The sequence below is a fragment of the Anastrepha ludens genome, chromosome 2 (genome assembly GCF_028408465.1).
Source record: "Anastrepha ludens isolate Willacy chromosome 2, idAnaLude1.1, whole genome shotgun sequence".
Classification (NCBI taxonomy): Eukaryota; Metazoa; Arthropoda; class Insecta; order Diptera; family Tephritidae; genus Anastrepha; species Anastrepha ludens.
The window spans coordinates 112,648,077-112,661,307 of NC_071498.1; the positions used below are offsets into that span (position 1 = coordinate 112,648,077).

General features: G+C 34.0%; 1 protein-coding gene across 7 annotated transcripts in view; it reads right to left on the reverse strand.

Annotated features, from left to right (window-relative positions):
* Positions 1-13,231, reverse strand: part of LOC128855109 (elongation of very long chain fatty acids protein AAEL008004) — a 137,327-nt gene that overhangs the window by 2,331 nt on the left and 121,765 nt on the right. The window lies entirely within an intron of this gene.

Below are 13,231 nucleotides of genomic sequence, written 5' to 3' on the forward strand. Positions count from 1 at the left end.
GAGCAGAAGCATATGTATGGGCAATTCCTACTTAAGGGTAGTACTCTGTTCACAGTCGTGATATATTATTTTATTTCACGCGCACATTTAACAGCAACTATTGCCAGAGCAGTAGCAGCTTTGTCACATTGTTAATATTAAATATAAAAAAAAATAAAAATACAAATAAATTTAAAAAGCTGTATACCGGATTCCTTGTATTTTTGCAGCTTGTAAATGCGCAACCCATTTTTTTCTTTTTATTATTTTATAAAATTCAATTTGAATTGAATTGATGGCAATTGAAAAAAAAATTAATTAAAATTTTCAAACCGGTGATGAACATGCCATTGTGCCAGCCAAAGGTAAAAGCTAAACATGGCTGCTAATGTCATTAAGTGGAACAGCCCTCTTTTTTGTGTCATGATGTAATTTCAAAAATGTGTTCAAAACTAAAATAGAAAGCGAACAATAAAAAGCGAAATAACGACGAAAATTTCATGAGTAGATAGAAAAAAATATTTGCTTGACAGTTTAATGAATTGATAGATACAAACATATATTTTATTGCAAGAAAGTGTTATTGAAAAAGGTGGTCCTGCAAGCTTTCAAGGTAGGGCACGTAATGAAATGATTACAAATAGCAAAATATGTACAACGATGATATGCATACATATGTACATATATGTATAGCATAGCATACATAGATAGAATAGTTTAGATATAAGAATCACCTACTAAAATCACATAAAAAACAAACAGTTGTCTAAAGGAGTTGGTGGCTCTGGCGATACTGTCAGACATTTTAGGGTTAAAACTTAAATGGTTAAACTAATTTCTACCACTAAATAGTACTAGGAATCTCTATATGTAATCTATATATATAAAAAGAAGTTACATTTCCTTGGTAATCTTATAACTCAAGAACCGCCGCATCGATTGACACAAAAATTTTAGAGTTCTTTTCTATCTTTGAGGAGGTGGTTTGTGTGAAGTTTGATTGAAATCGGTGCAGCCATTCCTGAGTTATGATATTTTATGTGAGTAATGGTTTCCTCTCATACGAAATGCCTGTATTGGAAAAACAACAACAAATACACAGCCCCTTATGAGCGTTTCTGTTGTACTGTTGTGGTTGTAAGTGTATTATGTTAATATTAATTTTGGACGAAAATATAATAAAAACTGGAGCATTCAAGGAACTGGAAAAACATTTTTAACTTTATTTATTTTAGCATAATTTATTTAGGGTAAAAAATTGAAATGGAAATTAAAGAATCAAAGTTTAATTAGAAGTTTTTATCGGCTCTTTCACCTTACCTGTATATAGGTGACCAGCACAATCAAATTTTAAAAAAGTACAGAAAAGGCTATTGTGACATCTTTAGAAAGTATGTTGAATGAAAAAATCAACTAATTCAACTGTTTAAACATTTTTCGAGTTCTATAAAGAAAACTTAATATGAAAAATTTCTTGCGATATAAAAAAAACATTTTATGTATGGTGGTGCGAAGCCCACTGGGAAATGCTAGTTAGTTATAAATATCTACTTATGTATGTCCATTAGGGCGGGTCAATTTGTATGCAATACTTTTCTCTCGCATCGTTCTTAGCAGATTGGGATTCTACATAAAATTCTGAGAAAAAAGTCTACTAAAGTATAGCTCTAAAGCCAAGCTCGAGTCCAAATTTTGAAAGAAGCTATCTTTAATTAATAAGAAGATAGAGAGGCAGCTATGGCTATGGAGATAAAAAGAAGAGGAAAGAAGTCTTATGTTGAAAGCAAAATGGATCTAAAACCAAAATAATTGTGAATACGTTGTTAATTGTAAAAGAAAGTTATGAATAGAAAAAAAATATTAACATAAAATTTTTAAGTATTATAAAATATAATTGTTTTTGTTTTTTTTTGCAAATGTTATTTTGATATTACAGTCATACAGTCACTTTTCTTACTATCAGGTCAGTCCATAAGTTCGTGCGTATTTTACTCATAATTTCACTTTTGTACGATTTTTGCATACAAAAAATTACTCGCGTGAATATAACGGAACTATTTATATATTCTTTGATATATTGTGCATTCAACAAGTGATTTTAAACGCGGATAGAAGCACGTTCGCAAACGCCAATGGTTAGATAAAGATGAAACGCCAGAACCGACCCCTAGAGATGGTTTTCACCACAAGAAAATTCTCCTGTCTATTTGGTGGGATATGGCCGGTATTGTTTATTATGAACTTCTGGAATCAACCCAGACGATAACTGCTGATTATTATTCCCATCAGCTATCAAACCTGAATGATAGCTGGTTACACTTAAGGGGGGAGCCTGCTTTAGAGAGTTCGCAAAATCGAGTTTTTCGCGGATTTTTTTGGGAAGGAAAGAAATATTCGATTAAAACGAATCTTTCAGGTTTTATTGTTACATATTTCAACAGTCTTCTCAAATTTTTTCATCAAAATATATGTCATATTATGCCTGGTACAAGCATATTTCCGAGGCGCCTCGAGTGTGCATGTGTCGTGCGGCGGGAAAGATGTAGGTCGCAATTTTCATTTCAAACCAAAAACCCAAAAACATTTTTATTTTAGTATACGAGGGGTGCCTTTTATATGTCGGGATTTGGCAACCCTGGTGTTGCAATCTGGCAACTGACAGCTGTATCGCAAAGTTTGAAATTTTTTGGCTTCTACGTACTCAGAACGTTTTGAAATACCAGCGCTATTTGTGTTTTTTACAGTAACTTAAAAGATTCATCTCGGTACAAAAATGGAATTAAATCGTGAACATTTTCGTGCTATTATTTTTTACAACTTTCGACGTGGATTAACTCAGCAACATTGCATGGATCAACTTAATTCATTTTTAGCGATGAAGCTCCATCAAGGATCAGTGTTTATCGATGGTATGGTGAATTCAATCGTGGTCGTAGTTCACTCCAAGACGAATTTCGTGAAGGTCGTCCAAAATCAGTTGTTGTTCCGAAAACAAGTGAAGATGTGCGCGAACTGATATTGCAAGATCGTCATGTGACCTATCGGGAGATTGAGACAATCTTAGGCATTAGTGGGACCAGCATACATTCAATATTGCATAAACATTTGACTGTCAAAAAAATTTGTTCGCGTTGGATCCCACACAATTTGTCAATCGCTCAAAAAAAGGCTCGTGTCGATTGGTCGAAGGAAATGCTCAAAAAATACGATCGCGGGGCTTCGAAACACGTCTATGACATCGTAACAGGTGATGAATCATGAATTTACGCGTATGAGCCCGAAAGTAAACAGCAGTCGACTGTATGGGTGTTTCAAGATGAGCCAAATCCAACAAAAGTTGTTCGCGCACGAAGCACTTCCAAGCAAATGGTCGCCTGTTTTTTCGGAAAAACTGGACATGTCGCAAACGTACCACTAAAACAACGCAGAACAGTAAATTCTGAGTGGTACACAACCATTTGTTTGCCAGTTGTCATCCAAGAAATTAGGAAAACCAATCGCCAAAGACGGATAACTCTTCACCAGGACAATGCGAGCTCTCACACATCGGCTCAAACAAGTGCATTTTTGAGCACCCAAAACATCGAATTAATGGGTCATCCGCCGTATAGTGCTGACTTGGCACCGAATGACTTCTTTTTATTCCCGTACGTAAAAAACAAACTGAGAGGTCAACGTTTTTCGACACCTGAAGAAGCGGTTGCGGCATTCAGAATGCATGTTTTGGAGGTACCTCATTCAGAGTGGCAAAAGTGCTTAGACAATTGGTTCAAACGCATGCAAAAGTGTATAGATCTTCATGGAGAATATTTTGAAAAACAATAAATTGATTTTCGATGATTAAAATTTGTTTTTGTTCTCTAATCCCGATATATAAAAGGCACCCCTCGTAGTATAGCTTCAAGTTAAACCAAGAAAATTAAACAAAAAGTGAGAAATTCAACAATTTTTCGCTAATTAAAACCAAAATCATTTTTTTGGAAAAACAAATTCACTTTAGATTGTTTAAAAAGTGGGTGAATCATACCTTTCTTAAGATTTTTTAGGTTCAACTAGAAGAAAATTTAATTCCAAATACAATCAATGTTATCTCGTTTCGATAGGACGTTTAACTTTTCCCCTATCTTTCCCGCCAGTTAGGAAAAATCGTAAAAATACAAAACCGAGGAAATCGCGTCAAAGTTTTTGTATATATACCGGCCGCTCGTATACCTGCTCGACTCTTGCTCACAATTTCTTCTGTAACTCCGAAAATATTTTGAATTTACTTCTGAAATTTTGAGAACACATTTTTGGATCGTATCGGGAAGACATTTATGCATATGAGTAACAAGAACTACTCCTCAAAAGAAGCTATAAAAAGGGATATCGAAGCGTATTTTGGCTTCAAGGACAAACAATTTTTTAAGCAGGAAATTAAAAATTTGCCGAAACGTTGGGAAGACATTGTAAATAATGAAAGAAAATATAGTATTTTCTTCCATATAAAAGACTTCCGAGGAGCATGTGTGGAAGAATTGTCAAAAATCAACCAAAATTTTTAAACGACTTTAGACTGTCACTTTGTTGTACCAAAATAAAATAGGCAGGTTTAAAGCTTACCCAGAAGCTTTCCAAAAATTCTAAATAAAAAATTTTAAATAAAAAAAAAATTTATAAAAATAAAACAAAAATTAAGAAGTAATACAAATTTTCAAATTTTTTACACAATATATTTTTTAAATAAAAATTTAAAAAGAATTTTAAAAAGTTTAGAAATAGTTTTAGTTTGAATTTAAGTTAAAATTTAAAAAGAATTTTAATTTTTTTTTTTGTTCTTGAAATTTTTTAAGAGTTTTGAAATTTTTAAAACTTTTTGATAACATTTTCTTTAACTTTGTAAATTTTTTAAATTTCGTGAATTTTGTACAAAGTTCAGAATTTTGTTTTATAAAGTTTTTATTATACAAAGCAATATATTTTTATCAAAAACTAACGAAAAACGTTTTACATGAAAAATATTGCCAATATTGTAAAAATATGAGGTAACTTAAATATGTTAGCACCGACTTAGCTTCCTTTAAATTTTGGGGACTCCAAATTGTCTTTAGAGCAGTGCTCCAGTGGACTTTTTCATATTTAATTTCATATTACAATTTCATGGAACGATGTAAAAAAAATTAAACCACCCTAATGTACGTGTATACAAGTACATATGCATACGGCTTCAAAGCAAGTAGGCCTGTCATATTTTCATAAATACTATTTCAAGGGGGTTCTAAATACTAGTATCCTTTCCAATATCCTAGGAAAGCCTTACATATTTTTGTTTTTTAAGCTTGGTGGCCTATTTTTTTCTGTAAAATTAGGTTGTTGCTAGCGATGATTCTTCCCAATTTTTTGGTTGAAGAGAAGAAGCTTCTCTAATTCTCGGGCTTCCAGTGGGAACGGAAGTGTTGCTCCCTCAGGTCAAGCGCCATCGAGTGAAGCAGGTGGAAGTCAAATAGGGGCATATCCCGGCTACACGATGCATATGTTTGAGCATGATCAGTGTTACTGTAACGTCTCGAACGAAATATAGCCAAACGTTCAACGTGCTGCAAAATTATTTAACAATTTTTGGCGACGACCAATTCTAGTAATTTCAGTATCACCAACTTTCAACAGCCAATAAAAACAGATCTATGAGTTTCGAGTTAGAAATGTTTAGCTTGACCACGATTTGTCTCACTTTCGTTTGCAGTTACGGATACAATTTTTCTCACTAATCAGAATACGATAAAAACCCGTTAGTGCACTTAATCGCTTGTGAATAGTTAAACGTCTTTTGGCGTCTCCTTAAACTACGCGCGGTGAGCTTACAAAAATCTTACACGCGAAACTTTGTCGTGTTGCTCTTTTCTTTGTATTTATGTTACTTGTGTGTCCCATGGCTACATGTACAATAGTATTACAGTTACAACGAAAATGCTATTAACAGCATTCGCCATGGCAACCAAAGATGAAGGTACACATTCCTCGCATCTTTCGCTGTGGCAATGGTGTTAAGAAACGGTCGTGTGTCGAGTCATCGCAGAGCAACCGAAAAACCCAGTAACCGAAAAAGAAAAACAGAAAAAATCATAAACCTAGTAGCAAACCGTGAAATTCATTGCTTAGTTATGTAATAATCGAAACTTTCACTTGCATCATCGCCGCCGACAAGCGCCAAGCGCCAAGCATCAACACCATCGTTATCGTCTTCATCATCGCCTGCGCTACGAGTTTTGTTGTCATCGCACAAATGCGCTAACGGTTCATTACTCGTATTTTGTGTCGTTGGGTGTGCGATTGCTACCATGATTATTTCGTTTTTTTTCGATTTTGTTTTTTGTTTTTGTTTTTATGATTTTTTATGTTTTGATGTTGGCAATCTTCGTCTTAGTTATTTCCTTCAGATTATATACATACTTATATTGAGTTTTTTCGTTTTTGGTGCTGTCGAGCCTCTTTCGGTTCATGCAAATATTTTGATTTTAACGAGCGGCTGTCCTAGTTGTTGCTTTTACCCATTATTTTCGGCTGCTGGCGTCAACCCAATTAGACAAATTTCCATATTGACGGGCATAATTATGGATGGATGCAATAATTTTTGGTGTAGTAGAAAGCAAAAAATTTATGTGCGTACTTGGCAGTGGTAGTGGCATTAGCCTTGCTGAAATCGCGTCACATTCGAGCGAGTCGTACCGATACTCTGACAAGCCACAATTTTGACAAATTTTAACTAACTTTTAATCATTTGTAATAATTTTTTAACAAATGGTTTAAGCGACCAATGCTTGCTTTCAGTTAACTAATAATGAGTTCACTTAATAAAGAGGTTGACAGGAATTATTTCAATAACAAAAGGTGTAAAACTATGAATAGCACTAGAAATTTTAGAATATTAGCTACACTCGGGAATGAGCCGGGTGGGTTCTTATCATTCGATTTTATTCATCGCATTTCACAATTAATGCCGTTTTACTCGAAATACGCAGATTCATAAAAAGCAGTAATAAAGTAGCTTGCACTAATGCGGGGCAAGTGTCGCACAGTGTGGCGTACCCATATAAACGGCGGCCAAAAATAGTAAATATGCTCCGATTTTAATGGAATTTTTAAAATTATTTACTTTCACATAGGAAAGAAGAAATATCAAATATGGCCAGGATTGGCTTACTGCCACGTCTCCCTCCCTTGTGGGCAGAAGTGTTAAAAGTTATCCGATTTTGATTGAATTGGGTTTGCGTATTTGATTTTGCTATAAAAACACAAATACATACGAATTTGATAAATAGTGAAGAGTAAAATAGAAGTAAAAAATAAAGTTAGGCTAAATTGACAATTCCATATTTTTCAAATCGGTTTCAGAAGAAAATAGAAATCTTCTAATAAATACAATTTCGCTACTCTTGCCGTAAGACTCCGAAGAAGGCGAAGTAAGTAGGCAGCTTTCCATTTCGATTTACTTATAGAAACAACGTTGCTCTTCCGATGAATTTACATATTATATTGAAAATATATATATATTTGTATATATATGTATGCTTACATGTACATAATTGACCCTTTCTGGTGTGTGTATTCATGTTTTTCCACAAATGGAGGGGCCTACAGTTTTATGCCGCCTCCGAACGACAGATGAGTTTTTATAAGAAAGATAGGGTATTTTCATAACACAACTACACTCGGAGTCTTGCCTTTGCATGACGAGAGGCGACCGCTATTAAAAAAGCAAAATTCAACCTTTTGGTGTTTCATGTTCGGGGTTACATGCACTTAAGGGGAAATTCCGCTTTTATTTTAAAACTATTAATGCTTTTAACATTGATGTTTTCTCCGTGTTTCATTTAATAAAAAAATGTGTATTTTTTTAAATTTTCAACTGAAAAGTAAAACATGAAATTTCGCATGGTGGTCTTAGGAAGTCTTCCGCAGCATTTCAGATTTGGAAAGACTATCAGGCATTTATTGGTGAAGTGATTTCAGATAGCACTAACTTCTCTCGGAATTCAATAAGAAAGAAAGAAAAATAAAAATAAAAGTTGAAATTTAGCTACACTTGACTTTACTTCTTGCCTTTACGACTTAACTTCTTCCCTCTTTTCAGATATTAAAAATGATTTTTCTTATTTTTATATTTTCATTGCCGTTTTTCATTACTCATCCTTTTTTTTACAAGTACCCTTTTCCATTATCCATTTCCATTTCCATCCTTTTAATTTTTTTATTTACTTTTAATGCTTTTAGAAAGTTTCCCTCTATTTCTTTACACTTATATTTGATTTTTTTATTTTCCTTACCTCTTTCATTTTCCTATTATTATTATTATTATTAATCCATTATTGTCTTCCTTTTGTCTTTTGATGTTCATGTCCTTTCCCTTTTGATTTGTCTTCTGTTTTTCGTTTTTGCTTTCCACTATCTATTTTCCTTCTCTTACTTTTTTTATTTAATTTGTTTTTATCTTACAATTTTATTATCCTTTTATCACTTATTTCTTTTTTTAATTCTCTTTTTTTTCTTTTTCTCTTTCTTTTTTTTTATATATTATTTTTGCCCGTTTTCCTTATCTCTTTCATTTTAGTTTTCATTTTCATTTTCTTTTATTTTTGATATTCTTTTCCCATTTGTTTTCTTTTTCCTTTTATTTTCCTTTTCTTCGCTTTCCTTCGCTTTTCTTCTCTTTTTTCCGTTTTATTTCCTTTTCCTTTCCTTTTATTTCATTTTCTTTTCGTTTACCTTTTCCTCTCCTTTCCCTTTCCTTTTCACTGCCTTTTCCGTTCCTCTTCCATTCCTTTCCATTTAATTTCTTTTTCCTCGTTGTTTCCCATTAGCTTCGTATACTTTCGTTTTCATTTTCATTTTAATTTTCACATTCACTTTTTCTGTTTGCTTCACCTCATTCGTCTTCCTTCTTTTTACCTATTTTTCCTCTATTTTTTTATTAGGCACAAGTAAAATAACTTTTATTCTTCTTCTTTTGCCTACAGTTTTCCTTCTAGGCTAATTTTTTCCATTCCCGAGTTATATTTGTTTTTTTCATGTCTTTTGTCACCTTTTTTCATTACATCTTTTTCTTACATTCCAGTGCTTTTCGAATTTTTTTCTCCAACCTTTAGTTTCAGTTTCTTTTATTGTCTTTACTTTTTATTTTTTCCCACCTAATTTAACCATTCTTCAATTTTTTCATCTGAATCACTCATTGCGGTTGTAAAATTAATTTAAGATCTGTTTGGTTAGCTTCACGTGGAAGTACCGATGGTCATAAAAATTTCATTTCAAACACTCCTTTGTTTTCTTTACTTCATTTATCTTTTGCTGTATAACTTTTTTGCTTTTAATTATTCAAGCTTTTGAAATGCCACTCAGCTTTGTGAGAATAATGAATATCGCGATCCCCTTTTACATGTGAAAAAAACTCTTTCGTTCATTGTTGCTATGGACAAATTTTTTCTCAACATAGTCGGCATACTTTGCTTTGATCATGAGCTTAAAAGGTAAAACTAAAATTAAAATTGTGTAAATACTTGAGTTACTGATTAAAAAATGTGGATTTCATTGACTTAAAGATGTCGCCATTTCTCAAAAGAAATGAAAGAAAAAATACAATCCGAAGACCAGATTACGACACAATTTTAATGGTCAAGATTTTATCTTGGTAATGGTTCCCTTTGTTCTTATATTCCCCACCTTCAACACAGCGAGTACGCGTTTTCCTATTATCGGCTTTTAATAAGAATATCGGAACATCTCAATGCAGAAGTGGCTCATGTTTGAGTCTTACATTCTGTTCAATGTTGTATGATGTTCATACATAAATATATATATACAGGTAAGATAAGCTATGTTGAAATATTAGGTGGACTACTAAATAGACTTCGTGATGTGTACGTAGCATCGGACCGCACATACGGCGATTCAAAGGTTTTGGTAAAGCCAATTATGTCTTACAGCGTTCCAAAGTAGAAGTAGAAGAAAGCAAATTTCATACATTATTTAGGTGTAAGTCGGACGTGAAAAGTCGGAGCAGGCGGCCAAAAATGTCTGCTGTTTCTGAACACAATGCAGCAACAGCAAACTGGTGATGCTAATAATTCCATTCTATTACTAAAATAGTAGAAGTCACAACCTAGTAGGCCAATAGGTAGGTCTATAAAGTCTAGGAAATTCAGGATTGGGATAACCATGTGAACACTTTTTTCCTTTACCCAGGAACTGAAGAATAGCAAGAAAACCATTTGGAATCATAGCATGAGGTCGGTCTCAAGATGAATCTCAATGCTAGGGTGCAATACTATTTTACCCTATTGAAGCTGTACTCAAGGGAGGCTTGGGAAATTGAGATGGTCAACGTTTGTACCTATAGGAACGAAGATTTTTTCAATCGCGGAATCATGACATTATTTCCAAATAGCACAAAAGTTATCAAAAAAAAAAAAATGAGTATCATTGATCTAAATCAGACAATTCTAACTATGTTAACTTTATTATAGAAATAAAGCGAAAAAATGTTCAAAACTTTTTAACAAAGAGTTGGGCGTTTTGTATAATGTGTTCATAAAAATTTAGCAGTTTGCGGTATAGTTGAATGCATAATGAGAGGAAAGTGAGAAAAGGCGTCGGAAAGCATTCTTGTAGAATTTATTTAGATATTTCTAGATTCGCCTTCAAGTCCTAGTAATCTCCCTATAATGCTAGTAAATCCGTCACTGTTCTCGTATTTTCAGCTTCTTTCATTTTATTTTATACTAATTTTAAGAAACAGTGAAATTAATATTTTGCGTTTAAAATTTGATTTTCAACTTACAAAGAAAGTTTCTGAAGTTTAATGTTTCTAGAAGCAAATAATTTATTTGAAATTGTGAAGGGCGTTCACGTTCATAATTTTTCGACAAATTTCTCAAAATAAAAACGTTTAGAGGTTCACAAAAACGCCAAAAAAAAAATATTACTAAAAATTATATGCAGGCATTTCCTAAAATGTCAAAATTCAAAATGTCAAACGTAGACTGTATTTTGTTTTTTTTTTGTGGGACAATTAAAGTTATTATATACATAAAATGAAAATTGGGGCATATGTAGTTGCACCAACGGATATCGAAATTTAATTCTATGACAGGAGGACATATTTTTGTTACTTTTCAAATTTTATAAAAAAGTTTGAAAAATTCCATAATCATTTCATGCCAATTCCACAGTTTTTATTTAGAATTTTTAGATATGTAAATACACGATAATTATTTATATTGAGAAAAGGCGAAATACGCCCAGGGAAAAACGTATACAAAATCAATGGAATTCTTTAGCAACTTCAAACCTGCAATTTATTCTGCTAAAATTTTTTAGGTGCCCGCTGTTTGTCAATAGATGGCGCCAGCAGTGTGTGCTAGCCGATTCTAACATAACCTAAATGCCATAAACCAAGCTAAGATATTTGGTAAACAAACTGCTTCGACACGTTAGTGATTTTGTTTTGGTATCATATACTTTTGGTTTTGTGAAAATGTCTGATTTTGTGTCGAATAATCGTAATTTGCGGGAAGTGTTGATGTACCTCTTTCATTCGAAAAAAAACGGCGGCTGAAGCGCATCGAGAGCTACACAAAGTTTATGGAGATGCTGCTTTAAGTGAAACAACGTGCGGAGATCGGTGCCGTCGCTTCAAAGACGGTGATTTTAATGTTGACGACCGTCCGCGTGAAGGAATGCCGAAAACCTTCGAAGACGCTGAATTGGAAGCATTGCTCAATGAGGATCCGTGTCAAACGCAAGAAGAGCTTGCTTCACTATTAAGAGTTACACGCCAATCCATTTCTAAGCGATTGCATGCTTTGGAAATGATTGAGAAACCCCTGTTTGAGTTCCTTATGAGTTGAAACCAGGAGATGTTGAACGTCGTTTTTTCGCCTGTGAACAACTGCTCCAGCGGCAAAAAAGGAAGGGTTTTCTTCATCGTATCGTGACGGGTTATGAAAAATGGATCCATTACAGCAATTCAAAGAAAAGAAAGTCATGGAGACTGCTCGGTCATGCTTCCACGTCGTCGCCTCGGCCGAATATTCACGCCATGTATTTGGTGGAACCAAGTATGTGTTATTTATTATGAACTATTAAAACCTAGCGAAGCTATCACTGGGATCGGATCAATTGATGCGATTGAGCCGATTGAGTCGAGCACTGCGCGAGAAGCGGCCGCAATACGCGGAGAGGCATGAAAAAGTGATTCTACAGCACGACAATGCTCTGCCTCACATCGCCAAACCCGTCAAAACCTACCTAGAAACACTGAAATGGGAAATCCTACCCCTCCCGCCATATTCTCCAGATAATGCGCCGTCCGATTATCACCTGTTCCGAGAGAACGTTGGTTCGAGTCTCGGTGAAACACCAAAATTAAGAAAAACATTTTTCTAATAGCGGTCGCCCCTCAGCAGGCAATGGCAAACCTCCGAGTGTATTTCTTCCATGAAAAAGCTCCTCATAAAAATATCTGCCGTTCGGAGTCGGCTTGAAACTGTAGGTCCCTCCAATTGTGGAACAACATTAACACGCACACCACAAATAGGAGGAGGAGCTCGGCCAAACACCCAAAAAGGGTGTACGCGCCAATTATATATATGTATATATATATATATATATATATATATATATATACGAGATCTACCAGAAAGATGGGGGAAAGTAGTAGCCAACGATGGGCAATACTTTCAATGATTAATTTGTAACCATTTTTTCAGAAGAGAGTTGTATTATCACCAAAAAACAGCAAACATTTAGTTGCGCATCTAATTGTAAGCAGTTTTATGCATACCAAAATTTTTTCTGGAAATTCAAATTAAAAATAAAGGAAGATTGATGAAAAGTTTGAGCAATATTTCTAATTTTTTAATAAAATTTGTTGCATATTGTTTCTGTTAGACAATAAGCTATACTTCTACAAAGTATACTTCTTCTAATAATTAAAATTCAAATAAGGAAAAGAAAAATGCCCAAATGATGATGTGCTATCACTTTGTCGCGGGGTGTATGCGCCAAATTTAATTCGAATTTGAACAGTATGCCTATATCCCCCCAACGACAGTTGGCTCTACGTTACCGGAGCTACTCGGATTTATATCCGTTCAAAGACTGTCACTCCAGCAGCATTAGCCAAATATTTGTATATGCTGTTACAACAACAGCAGCGGATGAGCAGGCAAACCTGATTAAATCGAGTTCTCTCGCAATTTTGAACACTTGGACATGCATA